Here is an 11756-nt window from a genome sequence, read left to right as displayed (position 1 = left end):
CCTTATTGTAAAGTAGTCTGGCATGTCTACAAAATTCATGCAGTGTTTCAAATTTCAATTAAACTGCAGGCTACAATGTGTGGCCCTTTCACTTTATCAAGTCAGTATGGCCCCCTGGAAATAAATGCTGCCCACCCCTACCTATTCCTTTTTAAATGTGTTCACTTTAACTGTCCTTCTTACCTGAAACAATCTCTGGAACCATATACATCACCATACCCGCTTAGACATTCACAACGTCCCTATTTTACTGTTCCCAAAAGAATATGTTCTGTAGCTGGACGAAGGTCATTCCATTACAAAGCTCCATCTGACTGGAACAACCTTCCTCTTTCTCTCAGATCAGTTACCTCTTTTGGCCGCTTCAGGACTTCCCTGTATTCACACCTCGAAACTACCTGTTCATGCTTTTAATACTGCTTGTACATATGTTTATCTCTGACTTTGAGATAGGTCATAGTACTGTATTCTCGACTTCTTTGTTTAAAACGAGTTGGTGAATGGGGGTGTGGGTGAGAGAGGGTGAGCAAGCTAACTGTATCTGTACATATGTGTATTGTGTATTGTGTATTGTGTACTGTATGAAATGTTTTATGTATGTGCATAGGACCCCCTCTAAAATGAGATGCTTCATCTCAAGGGGCTATCCTCTCAATAAATTCTGATCAAATAAATTCTGCTAAGAGGATTTTAAACCCAAGAAAGCCTATGGCTTGTTTCCATTGGGGTCCTGTACTCAATGAATAGAAAAGTAGCCAGCAATTTTGTTTCCCAAACCCACTAAACTAGGCTACTAAATCTAAAATATACAATAAGAGTGGTACCGTTCACTAACAGTTTGAATGTGTATGATTATAAAAGACAAATGCATCACAGAATCAACAGTAGCTATTAGACCTCTAATTAGAAAAGGCACAGGTACAACCAGTGGTGAAAAACGTACTCAAATTTTTTTGTTAAGTAAAAGTATCAATACTGCACTGTAGAAATACTCTGTTCACAAGTAAAAGTCTGGAATTCAAAATGTACTTGAGTAAAAGTACAAAAGTCTTGGTATCAAAATATACTTAAGGAAGCTAACATAAAAGTAGGCTACTCATGATGCAGAATGTCCCATTTCACAAGTTTTCAAATGTATAAAAATCTTTTTGAAAATAGCCGATCTACAAGCTCACAATGCATTGCATCGTGACGCATTGTGAGCTTGTAGATCGTCTATTTTCAAATAGCCAAAGTCTAAATAGGGCTGAAGTGGTGAATGTTTTGTAATAATAATCTAAATCTACAAAGTAACTAGTAACTAAAGTTCCCAAATAATTGTAGTGGAGTAAAAGTACAATATTTGTCTCTGAGATGTAGTGGAATAGAAGTAAAAGTAGGCAATGAAAATTGGAAATACTCCAGTAAAGTAAAAAATACCTCAAAATTTGACTTAAGTACAGTACTCGAGTAAATGTACTTTGTTACTTTACACCACTACGTACATCAGTGTTAATTTTGACAGCAAATTCTGAATTAGTCTTTAGTCTGAGTCTTTTGAATAACACACCGTTTAGTTTTAGTCCCATTTTAGTCTTCTGAAATTGTTTAGTTTTAGTCTATAGTCTTAGTCGACTTGATGGAGTTAATCTCGTTATCTTAATTATCATAATGTGTCTAGGGTCCATAAACCTCCAACCAGTCAAATTAATATAGTGATGTCTTTTTGGGCCTGTAGGCCTACTTCAGTCTTGTAAACATGCCTTTTGTAACTCTACTATACTTTCTCTACCAAGGCCATGTAGCTGACTCCATATTTGCTATCTGGTGCCGGCTACATATGTTTCCAATCAGTAAAAACATGTCTTGGTCAACGCTTTGTGATTTAATGTCCTAATGACCTGTATCTCTGTACATGACCTATATCTCTGTATGACCGGGATATTGTCACTAATTTACTCTGTCAGCTGTCACCCTGTCACAGATAAACCTGCCACATGTCCTATGATATCGAAGGAATAACTTGTATATGGAACCAAAAGTAGTACACAAGGACACTATAAGATGAACAACAACTTATTATGATGACACCCTGATGCCTGACAGCTCATCAGATATGATATGACGTCTAAGGGTCTTAACCAATCGTTAGGATCCACCTTATATCTGATGTCCGGACTCCAACTTGTGTATAAATACTATTGCCTGTATTTGAAATATGAGAGAGATATTTTTGCTGTACGGTGCCTCGTGGATTGATTCTTTCTCTTAATACAATGTCAACCTTTTAATTTGAGAACCGGCCTGTGTCTGTCTTTGATTTCGTCTCATCCTTTTTACACTGGGTTTTCAGCGGTTTAACTACAAATAGTTTTAATTAACATAGAGCAGGATTTACGACCCTTTATCAACTCTATTTAAATATCAAAACCTTGGTCTTTTAGTCTTTTAGTCAACTAAATTAACACTGCCATGTAGGCCTACATTAATATTGAATGCATAGGTAACACAGGAAAGCATAGGAAACGGAACAGATATTGGCTACCTTTATTCCACTTTTATAACCACAATGAATTCAGCTTATTACGTAAACGTTTCGTTTCATTGCCTTGCGTACCAAGAAATGTATTAAGTTTCGTTTCTTGATGTTTGAGTTCGCATTGAGGAAATGATGAAAGGATAATGAGCTGGCATTTATTAACCCAGACCAAAAAAAAGAAAAAAATAGTAGACCTATATAAAACTACAGATTACAACGTCAGTGATCATTGACAGAGAGCGAGCTGATCTGACTGCAACCTGAGTTACCTGACTGTTCTCATAAGACCATGACTGAGGTAATGTAGCCCAATTATTTGATTGGATAATTATTATTTATGATTATCTTTGTCATCAAGTTTAACGTAAAGGGCAGGCAATTTGATAGGAATAGAATAAAAAGTGACCTAAGAAAAGTAACAGTTATCTACTAACAGTTATAACTCAGTGGTTTTATGGGATGGAGGCGGGTTTTTGATAGATTGGAGGGAGGGCGAGCTCCAAAAGTGATACCCTGCCTGCCCCGTCTAGCTGCTCAAACTCCTGGGCAAGATTCGCCCTAAAAAATAATTCTGCTCCGACAACAATAGACACAGCCACCGTCCGCGACGCTCATGTTACACCTAAGTGAAGTTAGCACCCCATATGATGAAAATATGAATACAAATTGTGTAATTCTTTAGTGCTGGATTTGTGCATATGATTTTGAGCTTTAGAGCCCAGCACGGCAGCACCCCCCAGTTTTTGGCTCCAATTTCGACAATCAACAATTGTGCAAAATTTTTATATGGTTTTGAGCTTTGCTGAGCCCAGGGGGGGGGGGTGTAATTCCTGGGGATACCACTGGGTGCTGGATTCAGCAAAAAGAAAGCACAATGAGCACTAAAGAATGAGACAATTTTTGGTCGATTTAGAGCCAAAAAACTGGGGGGTGCTGCCGTGCTGGGCTCAGCAAAGCTCAAAACCATATAGATATTGATATTAAAAAAATGATACCAGCACAAATTCTACAATTTACGGCACAATGTAGCACAAATCCAGCACTAAAGAATGACACAATTTCCCCCCCATATTTTCATCATATGGGGTGCTAACTTTGAGGTTCACGTTACTGCAGTGATACTTTGGGTGCGTTCGAAAATACAGCACTGAGCGCACTGGCCAATACAAACTGATAGGCGAGTGTGCTCCGGTGCGTAATTTTCGAACGCGCCCATTGGCTGCCCCATTCGCACCTTTTACAAAGCTAAAATAATAATAATAAGCTGCCTACTCCTGCATATCTTCAAGTGTGAGCTGTTAAGTACCGTAGTGTAGGAGGCATATAGGCAACTGTCAGATCATTAAATTACGTTTTCCGCACTGAAGGATGGTAGAGTAGAGTGTGTTGTTTATGTTGCTTTATGGTCGTTTAATTAATTTTTAAAAAATCGCACGTGCTGCGCCGCTGCGCGTGTATGTGCCCCCGTGCCCCGCACCGCAGGGGGGATACAGATCCTGGCCCGGTCAACATTACATTCCACGCTACGCGGCGAAACTGCGGAGAACGCCGTTACGGAACAATATCGGATATTGTTCCGTAACGGTGTAGGCCTACTCCGCAGTTTCTCCAGCTCTAAACAGAAAGTTAAAATTCAGGTCGGGATAATATTTCCATCCAATCAGGAGAAAGAACTCATACAACATAGGCTGCAAGATAAACAAGTGAAATTGGAAGTGATGGATGGGGGATAGCCCTGATCCAGAGCGTTAGTGAGTTATCTCTAACGCCCTGGCAGGCGCGCTCGGATCTGCTTATAGACAAATAATTCGACTGCCCTGCGAGGTCTCTAACTGTAGTAAAAATAAACAAAACTACTTCGCTACTCACCGAAAGACTGTTTTGTGTTGGTGAAAGTCTATTCTCCACGGTGGCAAGCCTCTCAGGAACTGAGGAACCCACCTTCTCTGTATAATAAACTTTTTGGGCAGAAAATAAATTATGTCCGCCAGATGGAAATTATTTTATTTACTCCACTGCGACCCCTACAGATCTGGTCGATGGTCATTTATATTGACCAGATCTGTAGAGGACGCAGTGGAATAAATAAAATAATTTCCGTCTCGCGACATTATTATTATCATTATTTCATTTTCTGCCCAAAAAGTGTATTATACAGAGAAGGTGGGGTCCTGAGAGGCTTCCCACATTGGAGAATAGACTTTCAACAACACAAAACAGCATTTGTTTTCGGTGAGTGGCGAAGTAGTTTTGTTTATTTTGAGTTGGAGACCTTGAAGGGCAGTGGAATTCTTCGAAAATAGCAGATTTATAAGCACACTACAGGCATTGTGAGCTTGTAGATCTGCTATTTTCGGCAAAGAGGTTTGGTGTCGAGGGGACAAAAGAGCAGACCAAGTACAGAGCCAACGGTCAAGTTTAAATTACAAAGTATTGAAGGTTGTGGTTCATTTAACATGTCATGAATACAAGATGCGGGGGTCCCTACTTCATCTCTCTCTCAGCTAGGGGGTCCTTGGTCTGAAAAACTTTGAAGACCCCTGATGTAAAGAGCAGATAAATGTCCCTCTCCTGATTGGATTAAATGGTATCCCGAACTGAAATTGTATTTTCTGTTTTTTTTTTGTTCAAACGTTACTGAACTATCAGAATATAGAGCGTCCATTTTTCCCATTATACCTTTGTAACTATGTTTGGAAACGCCAAAGTGCTTTACAAAAAAAAAAAAAATCATTCATTGACTGAAGCAAGTTAGTTAATAAAGAGCTAAAGTTAATAAAGTTAAAAGCCATGGCAGCCTTTTAACAGGCATGTCTGTCTGTCCAGTGTTAATGATTGTCTATTTAGGGCAGGCCTATCTATCTATCTATCTATCTATCTATCTATCTATCTAAAGCTATCTATCTATCTATCTATCTATCTATCTATCTATCTATCTATCTATCTATCTATCTATCTATCTATCTATTGTCGTGTAATCGGGTCCTGGATGTGTTAATAAAACATGAACTAGAAGACTAAAAAACTAAATATTACAATACTATTGTCTTTATGCGATTGTAGTGGGTTGAGCTTTCGTTGCCCCTAGCAACGCAATGCAACGCCCCTGTAATCACCAGGCTGATTAATAGGCAGCTGAACGCGGCCGCTGGTTAGTTGGCGTTTGAAAAAAGTCAGAAAAAGTGTAAAACCATGGCACCACCTCTTTAAGGTGCTCACTGCTCCCCCCTCCCCGACCTGTTCTCTTCGTAAGCGAAGGTGGCGTGCTGTCCGTCTGTCCAGTCTGTGCTGCTCCCTCTAACTAGTTATAGAGGAGAAGCTCCGTTTGCCCCTGCTGTTTTTGTCCTTATTGTCTCCGCCAGGCCGAAAGGCATGGCGAGAGAGTATGTTTTGCCCCCTGTCCGTCCGTCCGTCCGTGTGTCCGTCATTCTGTCATTTTGTGTACAGCTAATCTCCGGCACCGTTGGCTTGATCGCAGCGAAACTGTGCACACACACTCCCTGGATGCCAGAGCAGAACCTCTGCCCCAAATTTTTCAAATTAGCCTTTTATAGCGCCACCAGGAGGCCGCTTTTTGCAAAACACATTTCTTGACAGTACTCCTACAGATATTATCCAAACATCACGCAAATCAGTACACAGTATCTCTATAGTCATGTGATCAACACAGATCTGTCCAATTTTCCATATTTCATCCTGATTGGCTAAGGTTGGCTTCCAAAGTTTGCAGGATTGCTCCGTTTTCAACAAAATGCCTCAAATCATGAACGCAGCTTGCGATTTCCGTGAGATTTCACACGCACATTCCCACTAGGCCAAGGAAGAAATGCCACTTGAAAATGTTCAAATCAGCCTCATGGTGGCGCTATAAATGGACGATTTGTGTTTTTAACTATAACTGCACCGATCTGCATGAAACTTTGCACGCACACTCCCTAGAGGCCAAGGAAAAACAACTGACCTGCATTTTTCACATTTGCCTTTCATAGCGCCACCAGGAGGCCGACTTATGTAAAACACATTTTTTGATATTAAGCCTTCAGAATGTATCCAAATTTCACGCACATCGGTACACTTGATCTCTATAGTCATGTGATCACGATGGATCTTTTAAAATTTTCATATTCCATCCTGATTGGCTAACATTGACATCTAAAGTTTGCAGGAGTGGCCCGTTTTGAACAAAATGCCACAAATCATGCATGCAGCGTCCGATTGTGGTGACACTTTGCACGCACATTCGCACTACATTGAAGAACAAATGCCACCCTTTTAACATTGCCCTATTATAGCGCCACCAGGAGGCCAATTTTGCAACACTTTTCTTTTTTATATTACTCCTACAAATTCAAACATCATGCAAATCGGTACACATATATATATATAGTCAAGTGATCAAGATGGTTCCGTCCAATTTTTCATATTCCATCCTGATTGGCTAATTCCGAACATTGCTGCCCCACAATAACCTACCTGAACTGGCGGAGACCTGTGCTCCGAGGAGCACTTTTTCTAGTTATTTTTGGTTATTATTTGATTTGGTTATTGTCTCCGCCAGGCCGAAAGGCATGGCGAGAGAGTATGTTTTACCCTCCGTCCGTTTGTCTGTCTGTCCGTCCGTCCGTGTGTGTGTGTCCGTCTGTGATCAGCTAATCTCCGCCACCGTTGGCTTGATCGCAGCGAAACTGTGCACACACACTCCCTGGATGCCAATTCCGAACTTCTGCCCCAAATTTTTCACATGGGCCTTTTATAGCGCCACCAGGTGGCCGATTTGTGCAAAACATATTTTTTGACAGTACTCCTACAGATTTTGTCCAAAAATCTCGCAAATCGGTACACAGTATCTCTATAGTCATTAAACAAAACGGGTCTTTCAGATTTTTCATATTTCATCCTGATTGGCTCAAAATGGCTTCCAAAGTTTGCAGGAGTGCTCCGTTTTCAACAAAATGCCTCAAATCATGAACACAGCATGCAATTTCCGTGAGATTTTGCACGCATATTTCCACTATGCCGAGGAATAAATGCCACTTGAAAATTTTCAAATCAGCCTCATGGTAGCGCTATAACAGGCCGATTCATGTTTTAACCTATAACTGCACCGATCTGTGTAAAACTTTGTATGCGCACTCCCTAGAGGTAAAGGAAAAACCTTTGCCCTGCATTTTTCACATCTGCCTTTTATAGCGCCACCAGGAGGCCGACTTATGTAAAACATTTTTTTTTAAATTACTCCTTCCGATTTTATCCAAATTTCACGCAAATCGGTACACATGATCTCCATAGTCATGTGATCAAGACGGATGTGTTTGATTTTTCATATTCCATCCTCATTGGCTAAGATTGACATCTAAAGTTTGCAGTAGTGGCTTGTTTTGAACAAAATTCCGCAAATCATGAATGCACCGTCCGATTGAGGTCAAACTTTGTACGCACATTCACACTATGTTGGGAACTAATGCCACCCTTTTAACATTGGCCTGTTATAGCGCCACCAGCAGGTCTAATTTAGCAAAACATTTTTTTTGCACAAAATGCCTCAAACCATGAATGCAGTGTCCGATTGCCGTGCAAGGCCTAAGAACAAATGGCACCCTTTAAACATTGGCCTATTATAGCGCCACCAGGAGGCCACAATAACCTACCTGACCTGTGCTCCGAGGAGCACTTTTTCTAGTTTCATTTAGGTTTATTTTTGTTTATGTTCGGTGTGCAAACCAGCTCTTGTGTAAAACGAATATTATAAACTGAGGTATATTTGGCTCCGGCCGTACCAGTAATACGGGTGGTCATAGTTGTGGTCCCGACAGGTGGGTGGTCACTGGTGATGGGCTGTAGTATTGGAGTTTGGTTTTATCTTTAGTGCATGATATCCTGCTTGCATGCTCAGTATTTTGAATAACCTAGCGTTGCGTGTGTTTTAAAATTTTTCTCTTGTGTCTTGCAGTGAGTGAAGTGCGTGTGTGCCAATTGTGTGCGCTTTTGGTGGCGGTGCTCTCTCCTCACTCCCTCACTCCCTGCCTCCCCCTGTGTGCTAAGGACACCTATACCTCCCTGCTACTGGTATCTTAGGCTCTTGCCCCTTTTAACCCTTTAACCCACATTTTAATTAGTTGTGAAATTGCTAAATAAATATATTGCCTAAACCTCCTGACCTTGACCTTCTAGTTTGAAGTATTATTGATAGTTGCTTATTCTGCCTTTAATTATAAATAAAACAAACATTATTTTTAAACTGGAAACGCACGTCTCTGCTCCTCCTTATTATTATCGACCTGTGGTCTGGTATTCAATGTATATTGTGCATTATATAATATTCTCTGGGTGAAACTCCTAGGTTGGCGTAGTCTGTTATCCTGTTTCCGGGCCTAAGTGCCCTGGTCACACAAGGGTGATGGCTGAAGTGAATGCATCTGTTTATCTCTCTCTCTCTCTCTCTCTCTCCCCCAAAACCTCTGGTAAAGTAATGCAGACCCAGATTGAATTTATACTATTATTATTATCTCATAGTAAAAGCTTATTTTGTAGTAAGTACACAAGTATGAACATTGGTGAAATGTAGTTGGGGAAGAAACCAGCTAGGAAAGCAGGAAAATGTCATGTTCTTTTAAATCATCTCTTTTTGTTTAAATCATTCATAAGGTTGAATACATATATGTGTGGGCTTATTTTGAAGATAATAAGATGATAAACAAAAATTTCATAATATGAGCTTGTGTAAAAGTACACTTTTATAGATAAGGGTTAAAGTAAGTTGTCATGTGTCAGTGTAAAGGAGGCAGATCCATTGTGCGCGAAAGGCTGGCCAAGAAGTCTATTGTTCTTAAAAGCTTGTTTGTGAGTGGTCAGAAGCAGGACCAGGAGGTTTACCATGTCAAATGTCTGTATATACAGTAATGTGGTTGATTTGGCTACACACAGATGTCATGTTCATTGAATAAAAAGGATTCTTTGAACACCCACTTTTCATCCGGGCACATTTCTATGGCTATGGTCATGCCTCAATTATACCACACTATCTATCTATCTATCTGCATAGCATGTGCGAAGCAATTTTATTTCAGTAGTCTGTGTGTGGTCCCTGTGGTCCTACCAGTTAAGTGGTCTGTTATGTGGTCATTTTGGTCTGGTCAGTTGCTTAGTGGTATGATGCATGGAGTGGATGGTCACATGGCCTCCCCCCCACACACTACACTGTTAGCTATGCGTTTTTGTTGTTGTTTTTCTGTGGAGAAATAAACAAATAAACATTGCTAATCATAATATTTTGGTACAAGGTACTCTGGGTACCTGACTGGTCAGGCCAGCTGCACATGACTATTGTGAAATGTGTCATTTGTGTTAGGTGGCTTTAGAAATGTAATGGCTCTTAAAAACAAGAGGGCAATAGGGATTGCGCAATCCACCTGCAATTAGTCCTATACCTAGTAACGAACCAGGCAATATTTTTCCAATATACATCTACTAGATGACCGATTAATTGGCACACTGGAGCCAACACTGGAGCCAACAAGAATCAATTAGTGACTGATACGCAGATTTGATAAGCAGTTTCTGTATTTTAAGGATTACCAAATGGATAGGCTATTTCTGTGTGACTATGAAACTGTATTAACCTACATTAAACTTCCTTTACTGTTAAAGTTGATAAAAAAGGAAAACAATACTGAAATCTCATACAAATAAATAAAATAAAGTTAATATTTTTTTCTGTTACATGATCCTATCCAGGAAGGATGAACAGGAAGAAAACTCGGTGAGTAGTGTTCCTTTATCTTCCTATTCAGAAGCATCACCTTTAAATTGATTTCAGCCAATCAATTAATCAAATAAACAATACACAAAAACATAACAATGTTTGACTCCTCCCAGATATGATTCATCTTTTTTGATAGTGTGATACATATTCCAATTTGAACTTTTATCATCTGTGAAGATAACAGTTTTGTGTGTGCGAATTTTTGTGAGGCTTAGGGGTAGTTTTTGACCAAAACAGGGGCCCACATATATTAGACCTCGAAAAACCTTGTTTTGGGCAGGTGTCTCCAATTAGCCTAAAAAGTCACAAAAAAATCCCTATTTCCCGTCATAATGTTTTCTTTTCTTTTCAATTTCAAAATGGATTTTTTTTAATGTTCCCCAGGTCAGTCAGATATGCTTTTTTTTCGGACAGAAGTGATTGAACATTCATAGTGAAAAAACAACAACAAATAATAAGCAATAATAAATAATAGCAGTTAACAAAGACATGGTAAGTATGAATTGAGAAACAAAATAGGGTACAACAACTGCAATTTAGCTGTTTGAAGTTCAATTGGCTTATATACAGTAGGCACGTGTCTGATCAAATTAATTTAAATTAATCAAATATCTAAATATTGAATCAAGCAACTTAAAAATAGTCCCAAAATGTTTTACCCCAAAAGTGTTAAGTTAAATTCCCATTTAAACATGATTAAGGAGGGGCTAAAAAGGTTTATCATGAACAAAAATAATGCCTTCTGAAAATAGTGCTTTGCTGTGCAGTGTAGAGCTCAAGACCATGATGCTCAGCCCTAGTGCTAGATAGGAGAGTGTGGAGGGCAGCGATTCAGGAGTCCCGAGTTGATGTTGGCTAGACCGCACTCTCGCATGGCATCGCAATTATCAGTAATTTCTGGTAGTAATACAGCAATTTGCAACATTGCAACATGTCTTGCCTATATGTGAATCTTGGTGAATAAAAGTATCAATTTCTATCAAAAACATTAGCCTTGCTGGGTGATTTCAAACTTTTGAATGCTAATGTATACTGCATTGTTTTCATTGCAATGTGTAGGCTTAATCACGTTTTTCTGTTTAGAAATGCGTTTGGTGCAACAGCTCCTCCATTCATTGACTACCTGAAAGATATTCTACGTAGATATCCTGATGGTGGACAAATTTTGAAGGTGGGACCAGTGCTCATTCTGCTACAACTGTTACTATTACTATTATTAGTACTATGGTATTACTATTCTGTCATTTAACGTAATTACATATTGCATGTTTTTAAATGACTATGTCAAATACATTATTACATGAATAGTGTATTTTTTCTTGTATCTTGATGTCTGCTCATATTAATATAACCTGCACCTCTCATTCAACTGAATTTAATTTTGTAATTTATTTTGTTATTAATATTAGAATTAGTCATCTCAATTTAGTACCACCTAGCAAAACATTAAACATCACTAGTGTGTTATATTGATTA

At 39.2% G+C, this 11756-nt stretch overlaps 1 protein-coding gene across 1 annotated transcript in view; it reads left to right on the top strand.

Annotated features, from left to right (window-relative positions):
- The first annotated feature begins 2795 nt into the window (after nucleotides 1-2795).
- Nucleotides 2796-11756, top strand: part of LOC308105787 (sacsin-like) — a 141662-nt gene continuing 132701 nt past the window's right edge. Inside the window, exon 1 of the mRNA XM_080456714.1 lies at nucleotides 2796-2816. The gene's annotated coding sequence lies outside the window, so the exon portion shown is untranslated. The remainder of the gene's footprint in view (nucleotides 2817-11756) is intronic.

The sequence above is a fragment of the Gymnoscopelus braueri genome (genome assembly GCF_963280865.1).
Source record: "Gymnoscopelus braueri genome assembly, chromosome: 18".
In the NCBI taxonomy this organism is placed as follows: Eukaryota; Metazoa; Chordata; class Actinopteri; order Myctophiformes; family Myctophidae; genus Gymnoscopelus; species Gymnoscopelus braueri.
Note: the sequence above shows the minus strand (reverse complement) of the source record. Positions and strands in the feature narration are given on the sequence as shown.